At 40.0% G+C, this 10,961-nt stretch overlaps 1 non-coding gene across 1 annotated transcript; it reads right to left on the bottom strand.

Annotated features, from left to right (window-relative positions):
* Positions 1-10,310: 10,310 nt before the first annotated feature.
* On the bottom strand, positions 10,311-10,417 carry LOC148789916 (small nucleolar RNA R71). The gene has a single exon (XR_016079951.1). It is a non-coding gene; the product is annotated as a small nucleolar RNA R71 (small nucleolar RNA).
* Positions 10,418-10,961: the final 544 nt, after the last annotated feature.

Below are 10,961 nucleotides of genomic sequence, written 5' to 3'. Positions count from 1 at the left end.
TGTTGTAAGTAGGTTCCAAGCCAACCCAGGAAGGAGCATTGGACTGCTGTGATGAACATACTCAAGTACCTTCGAAGGACAAAAGAGTTTTGTCAAGTATTCGATGGAAGTTCACTACAAATTCTGGGGTCTACTGATGCCGATTTCCAGTCGGATCCAGATGATAGAAAGTCATCATCTAGATATGTTTTCACGATAGGATCATGTGCTGTTGCTGGAAAAGTAGCATACAGGGGTCCACGGCAGATTTCACGACTGAGGCCGAGTACGTTGCTACAAGTGAAGCTGCCAAAGAAGCCATGTGGATGAAAAAGTTCATTCACGAATTAGGAGTGGTTTCATCCAGCACATCACCCATCTCGTTGTTGTGTGACAACAATGGAGCGATCGATCAAGCTAAGGAGCCTCCAGCCCACTCGAAGTCAAAGAACATCGAGAGGAAGTACCATGTACTACGGGAGATTGTTGGTAGAGGGGATGTCCTGATTCAGAGGGTAGCATCAACGGATAATGTGGCAGACCCATTGACTAAGCCACTCACACGGAAAGTGTTTGAGAAACACATGGAAAGCATGGCACTCCGGCTTGTACCAGATTGGACCTAAGTGCAAGTGGGAGCTATTAGACAGTTTTGTATGCCCTTTGCTCCAATTACTTTTGATGTACTTTTGACATTTAGTGTAAATGAATAAAGTGCATGTTTGATTCAGGTTGTGTGGTATGTATCTATGTAAGACCCTTAAACTGGACACTTAATGAGACTCGTGTTAGTTTAGAATGTTCACAGCCGTTGGATAAGTCTGGGGAGATTTATCCTACCAAGGCTGACATTGGTGTGCTGCCAAATGTTGGGGTGGCCTGTCTCGGCCACCAGGGTGAAACCCGAGGCACATGCACTGTAGGATTACTTGAATCTTTGAACTGGACCAGATTTCCAGTATTGCCCTGGACCTTGGAGATTGATGGGCAAAACTAGAAAGTTACACATGACCCCTAGACTCAATTATGATACTGCACTAGGTGTCGGGTTGGGCTGTCTTTGATATCCCAATCAGTGAGATCCTTAGTGGGGGTCAAAACCTCGGTATGTTGGGACAGTCTGAGAATTCATCTGAATGGAGTGATCATAGTGATAGGATCAGCCCCTTTGTCGGACAAAGGTAATGATCGGGGATGCACTCTCTCTGATGGAAACCAAACTACCGGAAGTTGATTTCAATCGTTGGAATTTTGTTTTGCAAAATTTATATATAAGATATATAGATATGTACGGTTTCAAAAATGTTTGCAAATGGTTTTAAATCCCGGGATCCATATGAGCAGAGAGTGCAACACTGTTCCTTGCAGCCAAGGGAGAGGTCCTCTCTTGTTGGGCAGTGTTTGATCATTATGGGCTGAGAGGTTGAGTGTAAGGACATTTAGGGTTACACATGATGGGCTAATCTTGCATCTGCCCACAGTCCCTAGGTTTTTATAAGATGGCTTGGCCCAGGGACCACTTAGTGTAAATGTTGGGCTCATAGAGTCCATGTGATGGGCTCAGGGGGTTCACTGGGCTCTCGAGTGAATTCGGCTAGGCCTTGTAACAAAGGTTGGGCTGAACCCATGTGGCTGATGTGTAGATCAATGCTTGTGTTCCACGCCATACAAAGAAGCCCAACTGGGTAGCAGTTTGGAAGCCTATTGAGCACTTAATACTTATTGGGCATAGAGCCCATTCCGAACTAGCTGATTTAATTACCCACTTAAAGGGGCGGATCTAAGATTAAGGCAAGCCAAAGGATTGGGTCTTGACCCTATCCACTCTTGGAGACCAAATTCAAATAAAGATTTGAATCTGGTAACCTCCTGAGAAGATCAGGAGTGGGCTGACGTAATCTGCAAATAGGATTAAGATAATTCCCTATCCAAATATAGATTTGGATTGGGATAACTCTTAACAGGATTAGGAGGTTTCTTAATCACTAAGAAGGAGGAGAAACCCTAGTCTTGCATTACTAGAATTCGAACCAAGGGTTTTAGAGCAGAAAATTCTCCTGCGATTTGAGATAGGATCTCAGAGTTCTCCTCCAGCCGCCGCCGCCATTCACAGCCTAGTTTGATCTCTCTGAGAGGGAAAGATCAAGAAGGTGTTCTTGATATCAGTCTTTGCTGAAAGGCTGATTGTGTACGGTGCTCTTCGCTTCCATTGAATTCTTGTGAAGAATTTGGTTCGTGGGACGAACACTGCTGGTTCTGCTCCAGCATCACTGCGTCATCTTCAGTGGGAGCAATTCTTGGGAGTATTCTTTGGGCATGAACACCAACGTTGGGAGATACCGACTCTCCGTATCAAGAATAATCCTTCCCTTTCTCTTTGGTTCAGATCAGGTTCAGTTTTGGTTCGATTAGATCCTTGAATATTGTATTCTAAAATTAGGGAATATGATTCCCAGTTGGAACGGAGGAGAGAAATTTTTGAAATTCATCCACCCCATTCCGCTGCATTCTTGGCGTCCATACGATGGATCTCTCCCTCCTTTCAATAAGAAATTGTTACCATCTATTTTGCAGGCTCCTAAGTTAGAGTTGAAGATGAAGGGATGAGAGATCCATCCTATGGACGCCCAAAGATTGCGGAATAAGGGGCGAATTTCAAAAAATTTTATCTCTCCCTTCAACTGGGAATCGTATTCCCTATTTAGAAAATCATATTTTCAATGATCAATCTTGAACCATAAACTGAACCAGATCTGAACCAAAAGGAGTGGGAGAGGATTATACCTGATACGGAGAAATACTATCTCCCAATGGAGGTGTTCACGCCCAAGGAAGGATCCAAAATCTGCTCCCACTGAAGATGGCGCAGTAAAGGATGGAGCAGAATCAGCAATGTTCTTCAAAAGAACTTGACCCTTCGCAAGAATCAACTGGACGGCTTGTGAGTACAGCTCCAATCAATCTTTTCCCAAAAGATTGAAATCAAGATCCAATCTTGATTGCTCCCAAGAACTGGAGATCGAACTGAAGGAATGGCAATGGCAGGAAGGTGGCGGCAGGAGAGAATTCGCAGTATGCAGGAAATCTCTCAATCTCTCTTTCTTTAAGAGAAGAATGCTGTTGATGATGTAAAAGGCTGCCACCCCCTTCCCCTTTTATAATCTCAACGGGATCAACTCCTAATCAGATTAGGAGTTGCTAATCCAAATCATATTTGGGTTAGAAGTCCCTTAGTGATAAGGGATAATCCTTATCTTATCTGCAAATCAGATCAGCTGTCTCCTAATCTAATTAGGAGGTTTCCAGATCTAAATCTTATTTAGATCTTGGACTCTCTGAGTGGATAGGGTCTAAGCCCAATCCTTTTAATTGACTCACTTCAGAATCACCCCCTTTAAATGACTGATCAAATCAGCCCAGTTCGAAATGGGCTTAAGGCCCATTAAGGTTATGTACTCAAAAAACCTTCCAAATTGCTGCCCAGTTGGGCTTCCTTGTATGGCATGGGACCCAAGCATTGATCTACACATCAGCCACATGGGTTCAGCCCAGCCTTTGTTACAAGGCCTGGCCGAATGCACTGCTGAATACAGTGTACCCCCTGAAACCCATCAAATGAGCTCTATGGGCCCAACACTTACACTAAGTGGTCCCTGGGCCAAGCCACCTTGTAACACCCAGGGACTGTGGGCAGATGCAAGATTAGCCCATCAGGCATTATCCTCAATGGTCTTACACTTAACCTCTCAGCCCATAATGATCAAACACTGCCCGACAAAAGAGGACCTCTCCCTCGGCTGCAAAGAGTAGTGTTGCACTCTCCACTTATATGGATCCCGAGAATTAAAACCTTCTTGCAAACATTTTAGAAACCATATATATATACTTTTATATCTTATATAAAATATATTTTGCAAAACAAATCTCAACGGTTGAAATCGGCAGCCGGCAGTCTTGGTTTCCATCAGTGAGAGTGCATCCCCGATCATTACCTTTGTCCGACAAAGGGGCTGATCCTGTCACTATGATCACCCACTCAGATGAATTCTCGGACTATCCCAACATACCCAGGTTTTGACCCCCGCTAAGGATCTCACTGATTGGTACATCAAAGACAGCCCAATCCGACACCTAGTGTAGTATCATAATCGAGTCTAGGGGTCGGGTGTAACTTTCCAGTTTTGTCCATCAATCTCCAAGGTCCAGGGCAATACTGGAAATCTGGTCCAGTTCAAAGATTCAATTAATCCTACACTGTATGTGCCTAGGGTCTCACCCTGGCAGCTGAGACAAGCCACCCCAACCGACTTGGTGGCACTACAGTGTCAGCCTTGTCAGGATAGGTCTCCCCAGACCGACCCACTGGCTGTGAACATTCTAAACTAACACGAGTCTCATTAAGTGTCCAGTTTAAGGGTATTACACAGAAACATACCAAGGGAACATGAATCAAATATGTATCTTTATTCATTTACAATAAACTCAGAAAGTACATCATTCCTTGAACTTAATGCACTTCTACCTTGAGAACTCTAGTCGAGAGATCAGAGGGTTACCTGATAGAAGTAGATTTAGTATATCTCGAGAGAGAAAATTAAATAAAATTGAAAAGACTTCAGCTTATGGGAATGACAAATTATCTTGTGTAATCTCATACATTAATATTCATTGGAATGGTTAGGTAGACCAAAAGTCCTAGCGAATTCAACCAATCGTTACATACTTCAGCATTGGTTACTCTTGCTCTTGTTTTCTTTTTCTGCTTTTCATTAGTTTTTATCTTCAAATCTGAAATTCGATTGTCCAAATAATTAGGGAAGGCTGTAGTTCTAATACTTATTTTGTTAAATCCTCGTGGGAACGATATTTTTATACTACTTGATAACTAGTGCACTTGCTAGGGTTATAATTATAACTATCAAGTTTTTGGCACCGTTAACGGGGATTTAATCCTAAAGTAATATTAGAACTTGTTAACCTTGGTTAATTTGGACCTTTTATTTCTGTTTTTATTTTTATTTTTCTTGTTCGAATTCTTGCTATGTTCAGATTCACTAGTGCATGACACGCACTAGACAAGAAGGACTAGCACGATTCGATCCTGAAATAGAGAGGACCCTTCGCTTGTTGCAAAGAGCCTGATGAGAGTAGAATTTATCATATTTTTATCCCCAATTATTCTTTCTTTTATACTGAATTAGCACCTAATTGGACTCATATTTCTGTTCAGGGCATGAAAGAAGGCATCAGGAGCAAAGAAAGACAAATCGGATGATTTTTCATAGTTTTGATATCGTTCAGTAATCTGGGCCTAACTCGCGTATCTGAACTCCGAATGGGCTGATTCAAGATCCATTGGAAAGATAGAGAAAAATCCACAACTTTCATGTTTTGGGCTTTCACAGATTCGGCCTGCATCGAAGTCAAATCTGGACCAGAAGTTGTGATAATTTCATAGGAAGGCCCAATCCGCAACTGAAGCCCAACTTGTAGAAAAGCCTGGCTGAAGCCCAGATCGCAGAGGAGGTCTAATACGAATCCAAGAACAAGAAACTGAGAAGAATCCTTCCAGATCTAAATTCTTGATGTAATCTTAGAGAGATAAGAGGATTGAGTTCAATAGATAAAAAGATAAGATTAGAATTAGGATAGGACTTTCTATTCTTGTAAAGATCAACTTCAAGAGGAAGTAGGAGACCACCCCCTCCCCTTTAAGCTATATAAAGGAGGGGGCAGACCAGCTTTAGGCATCACACAATCACTCACTTCCTGATTTGAATCAAGAAGAAAAGAAGCAATCAGCCAAGAATTTCCATGAATTCAAGAAACATGGAGGAGGAGATCAAGAATTCAAGAATCCCCAAGATCAAGGTGGCGGCAAGAAGAGGAGATCTCAGCACCATGGGCGAATTCAAGAGTTCTTTCTTATGGGAAAGAATATTAAATAAAATTGGGAAAAACTTCAGCTTATGAGAATAACAGTTAATCTTGGTTAATCGAACCCATCAATATTCATTACATTGATTAGGTGGACCAAAAGCCCTAGCGATTTCATCCATTGCATATTCGGTTAGTGATCACCCTTGCTTCTATTTTCTTTTTCTAGTTTTTATTTTCAATAGTTCTTGCTCTCTCAAATCTAAATTTCGATTGTCCAAAATAATTAGGGAAGACTGTGGTTCTAATACTTATTTTCTTAAATCCCCGTGGGAACGTTATTTTATACTACTTGATAACTAGTGCACTTACTAGGGTTATATATTTATAGCTATCAAGTTTTTGGCGCCATTGTCGGGGATTTAATCCTAAAATAATATTAGAATTTGTTAACCTTGATTAATTTGGACCTTTTATTTCTGTTTTTATTTTCTTTTTATTTTTGTTATTATTTTCATTTTTGTTTATTTGTTCGAACTCTTGTTGTGTTCAGATTTATTAGTGCATGACACACTAGAAGAGAACGACTAGCAAGATTCGATCCTAAAATAGAAAGAACCCTTCTTTATTTAAAGAGATGCTTAGGGAGTATCCTCACCATGGAATACCAGTTTGGTATCAAAATCAAACCTTTTATAATGGCATTACTCCCCCTAATCGATCTAATATTGATGCAGCTGCAGGTGGCACTATCATGAGAAGAACACCAGAGGAAGCCTATGACCTAGTAGAAGAGATGGTGTCAAACAAGTACCAATGGAGTAATGATCGAACCAATCAAAGGGGAGTACACCATGTCGATTCCTTTGCTGCTCTATCGGCTCAACTTGCTAGTCTGAATAAGAAACTTGATACTCTTAATATTGTAGCAATGAATACATTATCTAGCATCCCATGTGATTTCCGTGGTCAAATAGGACATACTAATTCTAATTGTCCATTATGTAGTCCTTTCACTTCATATGAGAATGCTAATCTTATCTCTCATGCTGGCAGGCCGAATTTCAACTCCTACTCAAACACATACAACCCAGGGTGGAGGGATCATCCAAACTTTTCATGGAACAACAATCAACAAATGGCACCCATGGGATTCCAACAACAGCCGCCCCCACAAGAAAAAAAGAGTAATTTGGAGGAGATGATTTCTAAGTTCATCAATGCTACTGAAGCAAAATTCCAAAGCCATGAAGCATCGATTAAGAACTTAGAAGTTCAAGTGGGGCAGATTGTGCATATGTTGTCGGAAAGAAAAGAGGAACGGCTGCCCAGCAATACAGAGAAGAATGCAAGAGAGCAAGTAAATGCATAGCTTTAGGAAGTGGAAAGACAGTTGGCGAACCCCAGAAGGATGATAAGGAGATCGAAGGGAGTACACCTAAACTGAGTTCAGATGCCATTAAACTTCCTCTGCCCTATCCTGAAAAAGTCTTGAAAGCTAACTTGGATGAGGAAGTTAAGGAGGTTTTGAATAATTTGAAGGCTGGTGGCCAGGAAGGGTGCAAGCCAAGACAAGGTAAGGTTCATTATAATATGTTGTTGATTTCTAATAAGAGACAGTTACCCTCTTTGTTGCAGGTCCATGTTCCATATTTAAACCCACCCATGATGGATGGAAAGGGAGCACACCGAAAGCTGAAACCACGAGAGTTAGAGGATCCGACTTATGATAGGGAAGTTTGCTTTTTCTTTTTGTTCTTACATTTCTAGTTTAGTTTTTTTTTTGCCCTTTCTTTGCATTTAACCTCACATTGGGGACAATGCAAGTTTTAAGTGTGGGGGAGGGGATTTAGGATTTAGGGCAGAATTTAGGTTGTGTTTTAAAATTTGATTTAGGTCGTATTTTCTGCATTTGCTTTAAAAAAAAAACTCATCTCTTTTGAAATCAATTGAAACAATATTCTAGGAAAATTTTTGTGAACCTTGTAATGAGGTACAATTAGGAAGTACATGACCTATCTGAAGCCATTTCTAGTTAAGCTAGTCCTAAATTCAGGTTTAAGTAAATAGGGTGAATATTTTTTGTAGGATGGAGCATAAAATGCACCTACCAAGCAAGCAATTCAATAGTAGGATGGAGCATAAAATGCACCTACTAACCAGCAAATTCAACAGTAGGATGGAGCAGAAAATAAACCTACTGGACGAGTGATCCAAAAGTGAGACGGAGCATAAAATGCACTCACTCCCGAAAAAAAAAAAAAAAAAAAAAAAAAAAAAAAGAGGTTTTCCATGATTTACTACCTGGTTTGCAGTAGCAAAAATTGGATTGGCTGATAGATGAGTTGAGTATAACTTGGTTGTGTTGATGGTTAACCTAGAATATTTGTGGAGAAAGAGGAAGGAGAGTTGAGTTTAAAAATCGGTAGGAAAGTTAGTTTTTTCTTGCTTTATTTCTTGCTTGAGTTTTGTCTTGCCCGAGGACGAGCAAGAGTTTAAGTGTGAGGGATTTGATGAGAGTAGAATTTATCATATTTTTATCCCCAATTATTCTGTCTTTTATACTGAATTAGCACCTAATTGGACTCATATTTCTATTCAGTGCATGAAAAAGGCATTAGGAGCAAAGAAAGACAAATCGGATGATTTTTCACAGTTTCGACATTGTTCAGTAATCTGGGCCTAACTCGCGTATCCGAACTCCAAATTGGCTGACTTAAGATCCACTGGAAAGATAAGAGAAACATCCACAACTTTCATGTTTTTGGCTTTCGCAGATTCAGCCTGCATCGAAGTCAAATCTGGGCCTAAAGTCATGGAAATTTCATAGGAAGGCCCGATCCGCAGCTGAAGCCCAACTTGCAGAAAAGCCTGGCTGAACACCAATTCGCAGAGGAGGTCTAATACGAATCCAAGAACAAGAAACTGAGAAGAATCCTTCCAGATCTAAATTCTTGATGTAATCTTAGAGAGATAAGAGGATTGAGTTCATTAGATAAAAATATAAGATTAGAATTAGGATAGGACTTTCTATTCTTGTAAAAATCAACTTCAAGAGGAAGTAGGAGACCACCCCCTCCCCTTTAAGCTATATAAAGGTGGGGGCGGACCAGCTTTAGGCATTACACAATCACTCACTTCCTGATTTGAATCAAGAAGAAAAGAAGCAATCATCCAAGAATTTCCAAGAATTCAAGAAACGTGGAGGAGGAGATCAAGAATTCAAAATCCCCAAGATCAAGGTGGCGGCAAGAAGAGGAGATCTCAGCACCATGGGTGAATTCAAGAGTTCTTTCTTTCTCTTTGTTTGCTTTAATTCTTCCATCATGAACTAAATAGTTTCTTGCTAGGACTGTGGAAAGCCTAACCATGATAATGAATATATTTATCTCTATGATTTTTCCAAGACTGTGATTCTCATATAGTCTATGAATTATTTGCTTAATGCGATTAGGAGTGGCCATCTCTTAATTGATTCGGTGTATATGAATGAATCAGGAGAGGAATTTATATACTCGACCACGTAATTCATTGTGTGAATTGAATGGTATATAGGGATATATACACATGATTCATCTAAATATTTGAGTTTTTCTTGCACTTAATGCATTTTTATTATTGAGAACTCTAGTCGAGGGATCAAGGGGTTACTTGATAGAAATAGGTTTAATATATCTTGGGAAAGAATATTAAATAAAATTGGGAAAAACTTCAGTTTATGGGAATAACAGTTAATCTTGGTTAATCGAACCCATCAATATTCATTACATTGATTAGGTGGACCAAAAGCCCTAGCGATTTCATCCATTGCATATTCGGTTAGTGATCACCCTTGCTTCTATTTTCTTTTTCTAGTTTTTATTTTTAGTAGTTCTTGCTCTCTCAAATCTGAATTTCAATTGTCCAAATAATTAGGGAAGACTGTGGTTCTAATACTTATTTTGTTAAATCCACGTGGGAACGATATTTTATACTACTTGATAACTAGTGCACTTGCTAGGGTTAGAGCCAACAATGGTAAGACGAGAGAGGAGGTTGAAATTGGCAAACCAGCAATAGAAGTTGAGGAAGAGATGGTAGAAGCAAATCGCACCCTTTTGGACTACGCCTGTCCTACCATTGGTGGGGCTACTTCCAGTATTTGCAAATCCATAATTCAAACCAACAATTTTGAAATCAAATTTGCAATCACTCAAATGATTCAGACAAGTATTCAATTTAGTGGGTTGCCAAGTGATGACCCTAATGCACATATTGTTAACTTCTTGGAAATATGTGATACATTTAAACATAATGGAGTTAGTGATGATGCTATTAGGCTTAGACTATTTCCATTTTCATTGCGTGATAGAGCTAAAGATTGGCTTAACTCACTCCCTGCAGGAAGTATCACCACTTGGAATGACCTGACCCAAAAATTCTTGGCTAAGTATTTTCCACCCTCTAAAATAGAAAAATTAATTAATGATGACACTACTTTTGCTCAATTAGAGAGGGAATCTCTGTATGAAGCATGGGAACGATTCAAGGAGATGCTTAGGAAGTGTCCTCACCATGGGATACCAACTTGGCGTCAAATTCAAACCTTTTATAATGGTATTACCCCCTCTAATCGTTCTATTATTGATGCAGCTGCAGGTGGCACAATCATGAGAAAAACACCAGAGGAAGCTTATGATCCAATAGAAGAGATGGTGTCAAACAGCTATCAGTGGAGTAATGATCGAACCGATCGTAGGGGAGTACACCATATCGATTCTTTTGCGGCTCTATCTGCTCAACTTGCTAGTCTGAATAAAAAATTAGATAGTCTTAATGTTGCAGCAATAAATACATCATCTAGCACCCCATGTGATTTTTGTGGTCAAATAGGACATATTAATTCTGATTGTCCATTAGGTAGTCCTTTTGCTTCACATGAGAATGCTAATTTTATCTCTCATACTGGTAGGTCGAATTTCAACCCCTACTCAAACACATAAAACCCAGGGTGGAGGAACCATCCAAATTTTTCATGGAACAACAACCAACAAAAGGCACCCATGGGATTCCAACAACAGCCACCCCCACAAGAAAAAAAGAGTAATTTGGAAGAGATAAATTCT

Source organism: Nelumbo nucifera, chromosome 8, assembly GCF_055504915.1.
Source record: "Nelumbo nucifera cultivar China Antique chromosome 8, China Antique-T2T, whole genome shotgun sequence".
Taxonomy (NCBI): Eukaryota; Viridiplantae; Streptophyta; class Magnoliopsida; order Proteales; family Nelumbonaceae; genus Nelumbo; species Nelumbo nucifera.
Note: the sequence above shows the minus strand (reverse complement) of the source record. Positions and strands in the feature narration are given on the sequence as shown.